Source organism: Taudactylus pleione, unplaced genomic scaffold (genome assembly GCF_031769625.1).
Source record: "Taudactylus pleione unplaced genomic scaffold, aTauple2 ptg000332l, whole genome shotgun sequence".
Classification (NCBI taxonomy): Eukaryota; Metazoa; Chordata; class Amphibia; order Anura; family Myobatrachidae; genus Taudactylus; species Taudactylus pleione.
In genome coordinates this window covers 4,078,050-4,091,938 of record NW_028284733.1, presented here as the reverse complement: position 1 = coordinate 4,091,938, position 13,889 = coordinate 4,078,050, and the positions used below count along the sequence as shown (strand labels likewise).

Genomic DNA, 13,889 nt, shown 5'->3' with positions numbered 1-13,889 from the left:
GTTCTGTCCTGGGCCCACTGCTCTTCTCCCTGTACACCTCTACACTAGGAGAACTCATCAGCTCCTTCGGCCTCCAATACCACCTCTATGCCGATGACACGCAACTATACCTCTCCTCTCCTGAGCTCTCCCCTTCTGTCCTCTCTCAGGTATCCAGCTGCCTCTCTGCCATCTCTTCCTGGATGTACGAGCGCTCTCTGAAGCTCAACATTGACAAAACCAAACTCATCATCTTTCCACCTAACAGAGTCTCAACTCCATCCAATCTCGCTATCACTGTTGACAACACCATCATCTCCCCTGTACCCCAACTTCACTGTTTGGGTGTCACCCTTGACTCCACTCTCTCCTTCACCCCCCACATTCAATCTCTGGCACAATCCTGTTGGTTCCAGCTACGCAACATCGTTCGCATTAGGCCTTTCCTCTCCCAGAATGCTACCAAACTGATTATTCATTAATTAATAATTTCTCGGCTTGACTACTGCTACCTTCTCCTTACTGGCCTTCCACATTGCAATCTTGCCCCCCTCCAGTCTGTTCTCAAAGCTGCAGCTAGACTTATCTTCCTCTCCCGCCGTTCCACTTCTGCTGCTCCCCTCTGCCAAAACCTTCACTGGCTCCCATTCCCCTAGTGAATCCTTTTTCAAACTCCTCACCTTCACGTACAAGGCCCTCTCTAACTCTACTGCTCCCTACATCTCCAACCTCATCTCCTTACACACTCCCTCCCGCTCACTACGGTCTGAAAATAACTGTTACCTCTCCTCCACCCTGGTTACTTCATCTCATGCTCGTGTCCAAGATTTTGCCCGTGCAGCCCCCATCCACTGGAATGAGCTTCCTCGCTCGATCAGGCTCTCCCCAACCCTGCAGAGCTTCAAACGTGCACTGAAAACCCACCTGTTCATCAAAGCATACCCTTCCACCACATAACCATATTACTAGGTCTCTGTCCCTCCCGCCTCAGCCATCTCTACCTTGCTTACTTCCTGCACTCAGGTCCCCCTCTACATACTCATGCCTCATGTCATCTGTCTGTCTCCCCTTTCCCCTAGATTGTAAGCTCCTAGGAGCAGGGTCCTCCTCCCCACTGTCTCACAGCCTTCTTCTCTAGCACTTCTATGACAGCCTTCACCTTCAGGGCTGTATTGTGTATGGAGAATTGTGTTGCTAATTGTTACTTGTGTTCTGTTTATATTTTGGTTACTGTATTGTAATGTAATGTTCTGTGTACCCTTTACTGTATGTATGGCACTGCGGACCACTTGTGGCGCCCTATAAATAAAATGTAATAATAATAATAATAATAATAATAATAATGCAGTATGTTACTCTATGTTCCTGCACATTAGATAATCACCTGTACCTTATTATGGTAAGTTTAGATTAATGATAAACTTTTAGTGAAGCAAGTTATTGTTAATGCTAAGTGCTGCAATATTCACTTGTTTATACTTTATTTGAACCAAGTCAACAATACTGATTGTGTGACCACCACGAATGCTACTTAGTACTGGCAGTGATTATGTTTAAGTTAGTTAATAGCTAATTATACCTGATTTTATGGTTCATTAAAGGTAACATTTTCTAAAGTGTTTTCTTTTTTTCCACTTTCTAGATTGTGTAAAAAAAAAGTGAGTTTTCTGGAAGAGCGTGTGTGCCTAAGAGTCAGTGACAGGGGCCCGGGAGTTTCAGCGCTTCCAATAGCCAGGCCAAAAAGGTATTTTGTTGTTGTTACACAGACAACTGTGCTCTGCCCCCACTGGAGTGTAAGTGTTTTCCTGTCTATGCTTCTGTTATGGTCTCCTAGGACTCACCATGTAAGACCTCTAGAATCACTAAGATGAGGTCTTCACCAATAACAGCCACCCACTGTTCCCATAGAACTGGACATGTTCACAAGTACTTAGGTGGCTGTCTGGATTTACCTTGAGATTTTAGAAGCTTACACAGTTATCCTAGGGCCACTAGATGTTATGTGACTGATTGAGATATGGCTTTGAGAGCCGAGATGATAACAGGCTAAGATGTGACCTTGTAGGCCGAGGTGCGGCTAGAGAGCCAGGATGCGGCTTTGAGAGCAGAGGTGGGTGGTAACAGGCTGAGATGTGGCCTTGTGGGCCGAGGTACAGCCAGACAGTTGGGATACGGCTTTGATAGCCAAGATGGTAACAGGCTGAGATGGGCAGAGGTGCGGCTAGACAGCCGGGATGTGGCTTTGAGAGCCAAGATGTTAACAGGGTGAGATGCGGCCTAGTAGGTCGAGGTGCGGCTAGTCAGCCAGAATATGGCTTTGCGAGCCTAGATGGTAATAGGGTGAGGTTCAGCCAGACAGACAGGATATGGCTTTGAGAGCCTAGATGGTAACAGGCTATGATGGTTATAGATGACTACATCGAGCGGTGAGGCTGCAGGGGCAGGACAACTCAGGAACACTGCAGGCAGCACAGAATGGACAATCTAGATGACAGAGTGAGAGTGTAGGAATAGAGTTCTAGGACTCAGCAGAACAGGCACAGATGAGCAGGACCACGACAGGCAGGATCCGTACGGACACACACACACTTTCTATAACCTACGAGTCGGGAATGAACCAACAGGCTTAAGAAAGGTGCTGAACCAATGGATGTGAGGCAGGTGATTATTGGAATCTACAGGTTAGAAGGTAACGTCATCCAGTATGACGAGCTATAGACCGGGAGAGTGACTGGCGAGCTGGAGGGGAGACACCCGGAACACAAGTTAGTAGCAAGGCGCGCTGGCAACTTGTAATAGCTTATATGTTTATTAATTACAGAACAATGAAAACAATACAGATGTCAAAATCAGTTTTATAATACTGCATAACATTAGGCATACTTGGTTGTATTTTATCACTAAAAAATGCATGTGTGCTTATATGTGAACTGTGAAAATTAAAGGAGCAGCACAAATCTTTTATTAATGTGGATGCATGTAATAGGTTAGTACGACAAGATGATGGAGCTTGTGAATAGAACAAATTTTTGGTCAATAAGATTAAAAAGACTGGTTAGCACAGGGTGTATCTCGAGGGTGCCGTTGGGGTAGCGACATTGACGCCTCTATACTCTGTACTTTGGGTGGCAGCATAGGTCACATACCCCTCATTATGGCCTTTGAGCAACATAACTAACTCTTCAAAAGAAAGCAGGGGCTCTTAAAGGTAGGGAGTGGGGGAGAAATTATATGCTGCTGTGCCAATATGATGCCGTGGGAATATAAGGGAGGCACAGTGTGGTAGATCCATACATCCTCCCCTGATGGAGCATAACCCTCTTTACACACATTGCCATGCATTCCTATAGTCTGGGACCCAGTGGCGTAAATTCATCCCAGACGCCCGGAGGCAAGTTATAATTTGGTGCCCCTCCCCCGGTAACTGCCACTGGCACTGTAATGTAGCAATTCACATGCAGACAGGCTATAGATAGCTGAAGGCAGCAACTGATGGTATGATATGGAGCTATCGACTAGTGTATGGTGGCTCTCAGGTGCCGGGAAGGGGTACTGGGCGGCTGTGACGGTACACTTTGGGTACACAGTTATAGCCCTAGGTTGGGTGAATATGTTGTGGACAATGGAGGAGGTGCCCCTTCAAAGCTGGAGCCCGGTGGCAGGTGCCTCCATTGTCTCCCATAGTTCTGCCCCTGCTAGGACCCACACAATGACTTGGGCACCCTGAAAGCAAGAGTTATAATGCAAACATTAGACCTCAAGACCTCACACAAATTGGATATTGCTCCTTCGTTAACCCCTATGATGTGTTTTACACTGTGGTGGCCTCAGTTCTCTGATCTCATGCTTTTCTTGCCTACAAAAGGAACATTGGCCCTCATTCAGAGCCGTACGCTCTGAGCAGAGCGCACGCTCTGAATGAGGGCCGGCCTCCATGAAAATGGAGCGTCCTTCTGGACGCTCGTATAGCTGTGGGTCACCACCCACAGGCTATACGAGCGTGCATTTTGATGGCCGCGATGGTCGAGACCATCACGACCATCGAAATTGCGAGCCGGAGCCTGCGGTTGAGGTTTTCAACCGCAAGCTCCGGAGTGATTTTGGCTCTATCAGAGCCAAAATCACTCCCACTGACATCACTAGTGATGTCAGTGGGCCGGCTTCTGACGGGAGGCGTTCCCATGGGAACGCCCCCATCAGGGAGGCACGCCCCCGGCACGCCTACCAAAGGGGGCGTGCTGTCAATCAACATCGACAGCACGCCCCCTTTGATCAGACAAAACGAGCGAAGGACTTTCCTTTGCTCGTCGCGTCTGGCGCATGCGCACGACAGAGCTCCCTCCGTCGTGCGCATGCTCAGTCCATAACATCGACCCACTTGCGAGCGGACTACCGCTCGCGAGTGGGTCTGAATCAGGGCCATTGTCCAATAAGGTAATTCTCCGCAGATGTATCGCTCCCACTATCTGCAATATCGGCAACCAATTGGTGATAACTAATGGAATAAGTGTTAGTGTTCACATTTCGTGCACGGGATGATGTTCTGGTCTTTACTGTGATCTTCACTATGGATTTGTTGGATTTGCGATGATAATATTTTTATTTATCTCCTGAAACATTCCAGTGAATGTATCGCAGACAGCAACTCGTATAGCACAATCATGATGAAGATTTTTGCTTTCATTAGGCTCCAAAACAAATAGAAGAAATACTGTATATTTTCATACATTAAACTTAAAACAGTTGAAAAATAAATGTGGTGGGATTGTGCTGTAAATGAGCTATGGTGCAATAATTTCATAAAAGCTAAAAGTTAAGGTGTATACACACGTAAAGATTTTCTGTCCATCCATCCAGCAAGTTGATTGGTTGGAAAGAAAATCTGGTAAGGTATGAAAGCAAAAGACAATCAGCAATTTGCTCTCAAATGCCGGAAAATGGACAAAAACTGTTGTATTAACAAATTGATTAGATCAAACATTTAACAAACTTGTCTGACGCCCATTTTCATCTGTTTTCTGGCATTTAGGAGCAAAATGCTGATCATCAGTTACTCCCATATGTTACCAGATTTTCATTCCAACCAATCAACTAATTGGATTGTTAGACAGAAAATCTTTTCGTGTGTACCCAGCTTAAGTGTAATACCCCACAACAGTGCCCCTATATTTGCGCAGTCTAACTTTAATGCATAGGTGACAGCTGAGAGAAATGGGGCTGGTAGGAGTGGGCATGCAGGTAAGTGTGCATCGCCGCATGCCCACAGCCATACACAGGAGAGATAAAAGGATCCTCAGCAGCCATAGAGCATCATTTGGAAGAGCCTGGAGGGGACTGGAGCTGCGTGGTGTAGCCAGCTGCCTGTGAAATAAAAAGGCTGCTACTGCCGTGTAACCAGGACCAGACCAAGAGCAGGGGGAGGCACCTAGAGAGAGGACCTTGGACCAATCATGTGGCTTCATTCCGGAGCTCCGGCTCAGGAGACGAAGAGAGGAATGCCCAAATGTCTCCTAAGCCAGCCCACCACTCAATGACTGAAGGAGAGATGATGAGGACATTAGGTTAGAGTGGAGATTAGCAGCAGTAAACAGAGGTACATCGCCCTGGCTCCTCCTTTACCCCCTCTTGCCTCCAACAGCTCCAGCCCAACACAATCCCCACTGCCCCAGGAACCTCATCCGTTGATTGCCGTGGTGACCAGCCCTGAGGAGAGCCCAGAGATTCCAGGCCTGAAGCCGCATGTTTCTGTCAATAAAGTCCAAGGATCAGGCCTGCGGTCCGGGCTGAGAGAAGAAGCAGTTACTGGTGTCAGGAATACTCAGGGATCTGGCCGAGGAATGAGTATAAGGAGATCCCGGCAAGCAGGCCCTGGAAGCCATTTGTTGGGGGTCACATAAGCCTGAAGAGTGTGCTGGGCCACCTGGAAAGCCTGGAGATTGAGCCCTGCTTACTGGATGATTAGAGTCAGGGAAGACCAGGGACCGGGTCCTGCACACTGTATGATGGGATTCAGGAAAGGCCCTTGCTCTCCAAGTGATGAGTGTCCGGAAAGACTGGGGACTGGGCTTCCCACAGTAGAGATGCACCAGGATGACTGACACCCAGCAACAGGTGAAAGTTTATTCACTGAATGAAGAATAGCAGTGGGACGAACGGTGCACTGGCCATGTGTCCTCCGGCTACATGGAGAGACTGAAGGGCATGTTGCTGCTATTGAGGGCCGAGTGTGATGTCTCACTGTTGTTCAAATCAATAATTAACCTTTTAACACTGCTTACCAGAAACAACAGGACACTTTGATTGTGTGGTCAGATGCAGAATACTTTGATTTGGCTCTGATTTTTTAGGAAAAAGCTGGTTGTGATGAGATTTAAAAGAAGATATGTCAGAAGCAAGGGAAATACCCTTCTGTGGACATCACTTAGGACATAGTCAATGAGTCAAAAGAGGAGCAATTTGAGGATATGTCATTCCCTGGCTTGGAGCTGTCATCCTGTGAACTCAACCGGCTAGAGAAAATTGCTGAGGTTGTGGCATCCTCTTTACCCTCTCCGCTTTTCCATGAAAAACTGCCACTGGCCCTAGAAAATGAAGGGTACTTCAAAAAACTCCTTGAACTTTTCCATGTGTGTAAAGACTTGAAGAACATTGAAGGATTACACCACTTGTATGAAATTGTCAAGAGCATCTTCCTCTTAAACCAAACTGCTCTCTTTGAGGTCATGTTTTCTGAAGACTGCATCATGGACATCATTGGCTGCCTGGAGTATGACCCCACCTTTTCCACGCAGCGCAAACAGGGAGCTTCTGACAAAAATTTCCAAGTTTAAAGAGGTAATTCCAATATCGGACACAGAACTGAAACAGAAAATACACCAGACCTATAATGTGCAGGACATACAGGACATGGTACAATGCACCCCTTCCATCTTTGAGGAAAGCATGTTGTATATGCTCCACTCCTTAATATTTTTAAACAAAGTGCAGATAGTTGGGATGTTACAGGAAGCTCAAACATTTGTAATAGAATTATTTGCGCACCTCACAGATGAAGCAACAGTTGATGGGAAAAGACAGGAACTGGTGAATTTTCTAAAAGAGTCCTGGGCTTTCTCCCAAACATAACAAGCTCAAAACAGAGAAGCGTTCTTCAAGACATTGTCTACAATGGACATTCTGCCTGCCCTGGAAGTCATTCTAGGTATGGACGACACACAGGTCCGCAGTGCAGACCTTCGTATATCCAGAGAACATGCTTGCAACATCCATAAAAACAGAGACAACATAATTCTTATGGTTCTTCTACAAACATTGCATGAACATCTTTACTTCCCCCTTAATAGCCAACACTACTGAGGAGAGGCCCAGCAAAGTTGATTTCCAGATGGCCAAGCTGCTGGCACTGATCCTAGAGCTGCTGACATTTTGTGTTGAGCATCATACTTATCACATGAAGAATTACACCACCAACAAGGACATAATGTGGAAAGTACTGGTGTTCATGTCATCCATGCACTCCTTTGTGGCCCTGTGCACACTGCGATTCATGCAGAAGATAGTCTGCCTCAAGGATTAGTTCTACAGCAGATACATAGTGAAAAACATCCTTTTTTTACCTGTGGTTAAAAAGCTTCTCAATAATGGTTCTCGATATAATCTCCTGAACTCTACAGTTATCGAGATATTTGAACATGTCCATGTGGAGGATGTAAAATCATTAACTGCTCATATGATTGAGAATTACTGAAAGCATTGGAGGATGTGGATTATGTACAGACCTTCATAGGACTTAAACTGTGATATGATCAGCAACGCGAAAGGCAAGACAACACCGAGCTAGACAGCATGCGATCCATCTTCCGCAATCACCGGTACAGGCGAGACACCCACTCCATAGAGGATGAGGCGAACGTGTGGTTTAACACAGACAAAGACGACATTGAGGATGGAGATCCAATGGTGATTCCTGCTTACAAGATAAAGAGCAGTGATGATCTGATGGACCCTATCAGCAAGTTCATGGAATGATAGAAATTGAAGGAGAGTGAAGAAAAAGAGGTTCTTTTAAAGACTAACCTCACTGCCCGGCAGAGGTTCAATTTTAAGATTTACTTTTCTAGCATGACAAAGACGAACCTCACCAGCCAATCAGCAGCAAGCAGTTAACCGCTGTCTCCGGGCTCTAGGATCCGATTCCAATAGCACACCCCAGATGGCAGCTATTACTACAAAGGGAGGCCTCGGTAGACTGGTGGATTATCCAGATGATGATGACAAGGAGGATTACGAAGATGAAGAGGAAGTGACTCTACCAGCCTCGAAGAAAGCAAGTATTGGCTCCTAACACCAGCATCTGTTTTGGGCAACTCCCATCAAATACATGATCTCCCTCAATAACAGAAAACACACCACAGCTGTATGCACAGTGCTGTGAGCAAGTCCGACACCATCCAACATGTTGATATCTGCTAATGAGTGCCAATCCCTAGCAACACAAGGAGAGGGAGGGCGACCACTGTAAGACAGGACTATACACAGCCTCTGCTATCCCACAGACCACACTTTGCCATTTTCTCAGGGAAGGAAAAAAGACAAATAAAATGCAGACAGGGCAGGAGTTTATTGTAAAACTCTGTATTGCTGTATTGGCTGATCCAATGCTACTACATGTAAGTATGAGAAGGAGAGAGGCTCTGAGATGTGCAACTCAGTGTCGAAAGATTAACCAGGGTACATCAAGTTATTGGATCAAATAATGAAGTGAATCCAACAATGTGCTCGAGCAAAGTAGTATGGCCCTTGCTGAAGTAGATCCAACACAAACTAAATACCAGGGCAAGACAGAGCTTCTAGAAGAGGTTGTTGACAAGGAAAAGATAGATGAAGAAACTCCTGTGGAAGTAGAAACAGAAGCTGAAGCCAGCACAGAAACAAACAAGCAAGCTAGCATGAATGGATTCCTTATTCCCCTTGACAATGTGGGAAAGGTAAATAAAGCAGATTGTCTGCAAAAAGGAGAAACTGTGAAGTTCCAAATCTGTGTTCTTAGTCAGAACAGGGAAACCATGGACTGCAGCATAGAGCCCCTCGGCAAGGGTACTGTAGAATGTGTGAAAGATCAGTTCATCTTTTTTAACTATGAAAAAAGGGACAGCAAGAAACCTTTCTTCGACTTGAAGGATATCTAGGATGATTTTGAACTGCAGGCTGTGGAGGAAGTGCAATTCTCGGTTATCATTAATCAGCGAGCTGGGCAGTGCTGTAGCTGTAATGTTACACTCCTAAGTAAAGGCCCTGAACAAGCACAACAAGGGTTTGATTGGCAAAAGGTACAGGAAGAAAGTCCAGTGCTGCAAGAACTGATAGACATCATACACAGCAAAAGGTTACTGAACAAAATGCAAAGGATTAAGGCTGATCCTGAACTTATCAAGTTGTTAAGACATCAACATCATATTGTAGTCAAAAAGGAACTGATCGTCAGAAACAGTATTGACCCAGGTACTCATTAAAGAACCATGCAAATTGTGGTACCAAGACAACAAGCCAACCTTCTGTTGTCCGCATATCAAAATCAATCTAGACATTTCGGCAACCAGAAAACTGAGGCCATTTTAAGAAAATTATACTTTTGGATCGGAATGAGAAGATCCATTGAGACTTAGTGTACAAATTGCATTGCCTGTTCCCTCAAAATAAATACCAGGCCTGGACAAAGGGCTCCCCTTCACTGCATAAAATGTCAAAATCCCTTGGAAACTGTAGCTCTTGATCATATCTAACTTTATCATGCTTTGCAAGGCTACCAGTATGCCCTAACTATGACAGATCATTGTACCAAATTTATAGTGGCTGTCCATGTGCGAGACTTGACTGCTAAGACAACTGCTGAAGTCTTCCAAAAGAACTTTGTTGGTCCTTATGGTTACCCTGGCCTTATATTGACTGACCAAAGTCCTGCCTTTGAGTCTCAATTGTTTTTAGAGCTCTGTACTCTGTATGGTTGTAAGAAATCAAGGACAACTAGCAGAACCAGGAGAGCCCCGGGACTCTAATGGCGTAGGATACACTACATGCTTTTAAAGACTGACCATTGCCAGTTCTATATTTCAGCCAGTAATTGTTTGATTATACCACCTATGGATATAAACACAAGTGCTAATTTACTTTGGATTTAATTTGGATGTAACCCCGGTATAACCTAGTGTGGGTGTTGCTGATTGTGGTTTTTTATTGTATCTTTATGTGATCTTCCTTTTTTGTACATGTTGATTATTAAATTTGAAAAGACATATCACACTATATGTTTTCTTTCTATTTTTATTTATATGTTGCTTCATTTTGGAATGTAATGATTGCTCCAATGGGACAAGCATAATACATTAAGATACAAGAAGTCTGTTTGTTTCTGTAGAGAATCTCAACTTGAGCACGACAGGAGAGTGGACATTAAACATACCAGGAATGTGACTATAATTTTACATATTACATGTATGATATAAGACAGCGCTGATGCATGAACTCTACTTTCTGGTTTTGAATGGTGTATATTAAAGGAGTGGGGAACTCCTTATCTGTAGAGTTCTACAGAGGCCGCAGTCTGGTTGTGCAGGAAGAGATTCACAAACATTGTTGGTCCACAATTGTATTGTATTTCACCAGGTTTTTTTTTCTGCTGTACCATCCATTTTTTTTCCTGCCCATATGAATGGCAATTTTGTGGATACTTTCTGCAGTTTAATAGAAGAAGATATAAATGACATAAATATGAGAAATGTGAAATCCAATCTCACATATGAAGAAAGAAAGGTTTTAAAAGGTATCCTATCAAATAGCGACCTTATAACTGAACCCGCAGATAAGGGCCGGTATATTGTCCTGATAGACAGGGAGAATTACGAGTCTAAAGTACTTCAACTTTTAGATGACAGAACTATCTATCATAAATTATGCACTGACCCTACAAATAATATCATGGGAAAATTACAAAATTTGGTAACTGTATATGTAACAAAATGTTCTAGAGGAAAAGGAACAAAAGTTTTTAAAAATTCAAGAACCCATGATTCCAGTTTTAGATATTTTACCCAAAGTGCACAAAGATCTGATCCATCCTCCTGGAAGACCTATTGAGTCAGGGATACATTTTGTGACTTCCAATATGTCAGAATTTATTGATTTTTAATTTTTTACTTACAGTCCCTGATAATAAAAAAATTATCCCACATAAAAGATACTAAAAATCTCCTCTATGCACTGAACACTTTAGAATGGGTGGAAGCACTCTTTATGATAACTGCAGATGTAAAATCATTGTATACCGTTATAGAACATGAAAATGGGATTAAAGCTGTTTCAAACTATTTAAAAATAGTGAGATTAATGCTAAATTACAATGCTTTTTAGCATTATGTAAACTAATAATTATTTTAAATTTCAGGTGGATTTTTAACTCCAGAAATCGGGGACAGCAATGGGCACCAGGTTCGCTCCAAGTTATGCAAATATTTTTATGGGTCAGTGGGAAGAGGACTTTGTATGGAATCACAACCCATTCAGAGTGAACCTGTTGTCCTGGCTGAGATGTATAGATGACATTTTATTTTTTTGGAGAGGTAGTTGTCAAATGTTAGAGGATTTTTGCACATATCTTAACTATCTCACTTAATTTTAAAATCAGTAATTTAAGTGTAGAATTTTTTTAGACATAATTATTTATGATGAGGGAGTTAATTTATGTACAAAGAATTTTATGAAACCCACTGATTCATGCACATATATTCAAGTCACGAGTTGTCAACACACCCAGTGGCTTAATGCTATTCCGGGTGGACAATTCAAATGTTTAAAATGCATTTGCATATATGAAAAGATTTATAAACAACAAGCCAGTGAGATGAAGGCAATTTTAATTTCTTGTGGCTACGATAATATGTTGGTAGATAAAGTTGCCTATGAGGTAGAGAAAGTAGTTAGAGATGAAATGTTGAGAAATAAGGATCCCAACAAACAAATGGATTGCACTGGCTAATTAGAATGGGCCTTCATGACCAATTAAAGCTCTCAATATAAATTAATAGATAAGTTCTTGAGAAAACATTTGGCTGTATTGAAAAAAGACCCAATTATTGACCATGTGATTCCAGACAAACCTAAATGTGTATATAGGAATGCAGCCAATTTAAACAATAGTCTTGTCCACTGTGCACTCCTGAATACGAAATCTGTATCCACTATTAAATCTGTGAGTTTTTATCGATGTGGCATGTTTCTGGGGTGCAGATAGGTTAAAATTTGTAAAATAGAAGAAGCCACTATCAATGGAAATTTACACAAGATAAAACAAATTATCACATGCAATACAAAATCAGTGATATATGCCATTGAGTGTAGCTGTAATCTTTTTTATATCCGACAAACCTCAAGATCTTTGAAGGTTCGTCTAAGATCTCCAAAATATCCAGAAGGGATAAGAGACACAAGCACTATCAAATCATTTCAAGAAACCTTTTTCCCTGGAGGTATTAACCTTGATTTTTAATTAAAATGGTCTTTATAATTTATTTACCAAACACTCATCCACCTTATTTTTTCTCCCCTCCTTCGTTTTCCTCCTTCTTTAGATTTTATAATATATATATATATATATATATCACACAAAAACAATGTCTTCAACTTGCGCTTCAAATATAAAATATATAGAAGATAAATAACAGTACTTGATAATTTCATAAGCTGCTCCCTTCACAAAATCCCATGTTAGATGGATTAGACAAAAAAACACCGAATATATAGGAAGGGGCGCTAATAGTGATTTATAGCCTGTAAGAGATGAATGATCTCAGTCTATTCTTTTTTGTAATTCAATCTTTCAGTAGAGGGAGATACGGTGATGACCCAGAAATCTTGTTGTCTTCTCTGAGACTGTATGATCCACATTGTAACCTTTCTCTCGAAGGAATTTTTTGTGTGGATGACCTTTTACTAGAAATAAACTCTCGCACCAAGGGAAGAACACCCAAAATATAATAAGTCAACAGTTCATGTAAACATGAATATATTTATTCCAGTATAAAATCTGTTTTAATAAAAAATCTTTACAAGATATTTTTCATAGCAAAAACAATAAAACTCAAAATACGAACAAAGCACAACATTTGTTTTACAAATATTTTATAAAAGGTTTCCCCACCTTTACATTCTTTGATTCACAAAATGTGGGGACCCAAAACAAACATGCTCAAGACTGTACCCAACGCATTTCCCGCTAATAAGGTCTTCCTCAGGGGTAGTTTTAGCACATAGGCATAATGCCTCACTAGACCAGTAGATACTAAAGTCTTTATTGCACATGGACTAAGACCTGCCTCCTTATGATAAAGCAGAGAAGTCACAGCAAAGACACTGGGTAAATGGAGCTTCAAGCAAGGATTGCTTACATATGGACAATGAGAATGTTGCTATTCGTCTATATGCCGAGATTATGGGACACTGGTATAAGTTAATCAGTTGCAAAAATAGATCACATGGATCATTATCTCTGTGCTCACTGGTAATAATCTGGGGATAATTGAATGGCAGTGCTGTTGTTCCCTATCTTTAGATTCCCCGGAATCTAGACTTATGTAAATGGAAAAAAACATAAATTGTGATCCATAAATATGTTTACATGGGATAGCGCGCTGCTGGTGGAAAAAGAACGGTATATATGTTGTATCTAGTGATACATGATTAATTGCAACAAACCATTCCTGTAGTAGTAAAGTAAGCAGAGTCTGATGGACAGTAGTATAAACTTTTTGTGGTTTATTGGGTATACACTTAATGTAAAAACTAGAAAAAGTGATGTACGTATATTTATGTATATATAGCTATATATACACACAAGAATGGGGGGAGAGGGAGGGGGT

General features: G+C 42.3%; 1 pseudogene; it reads left to right on the top strand.

Moving 5' to 3' along the window:
• The first annotated feature begins 6,069 nt into the window (after window positions 1-6,069).
• On the top strand, window positions 6,070-8,323 carry LOC148509101 (serine/threonine-protein phosphatase 4 regulatory subunit 3 pseudogene; annotated as a pseudogene).
• The last annotated feature ends 5,566 nt before the right edge of the window (window positions 8,324-13,889 follow it).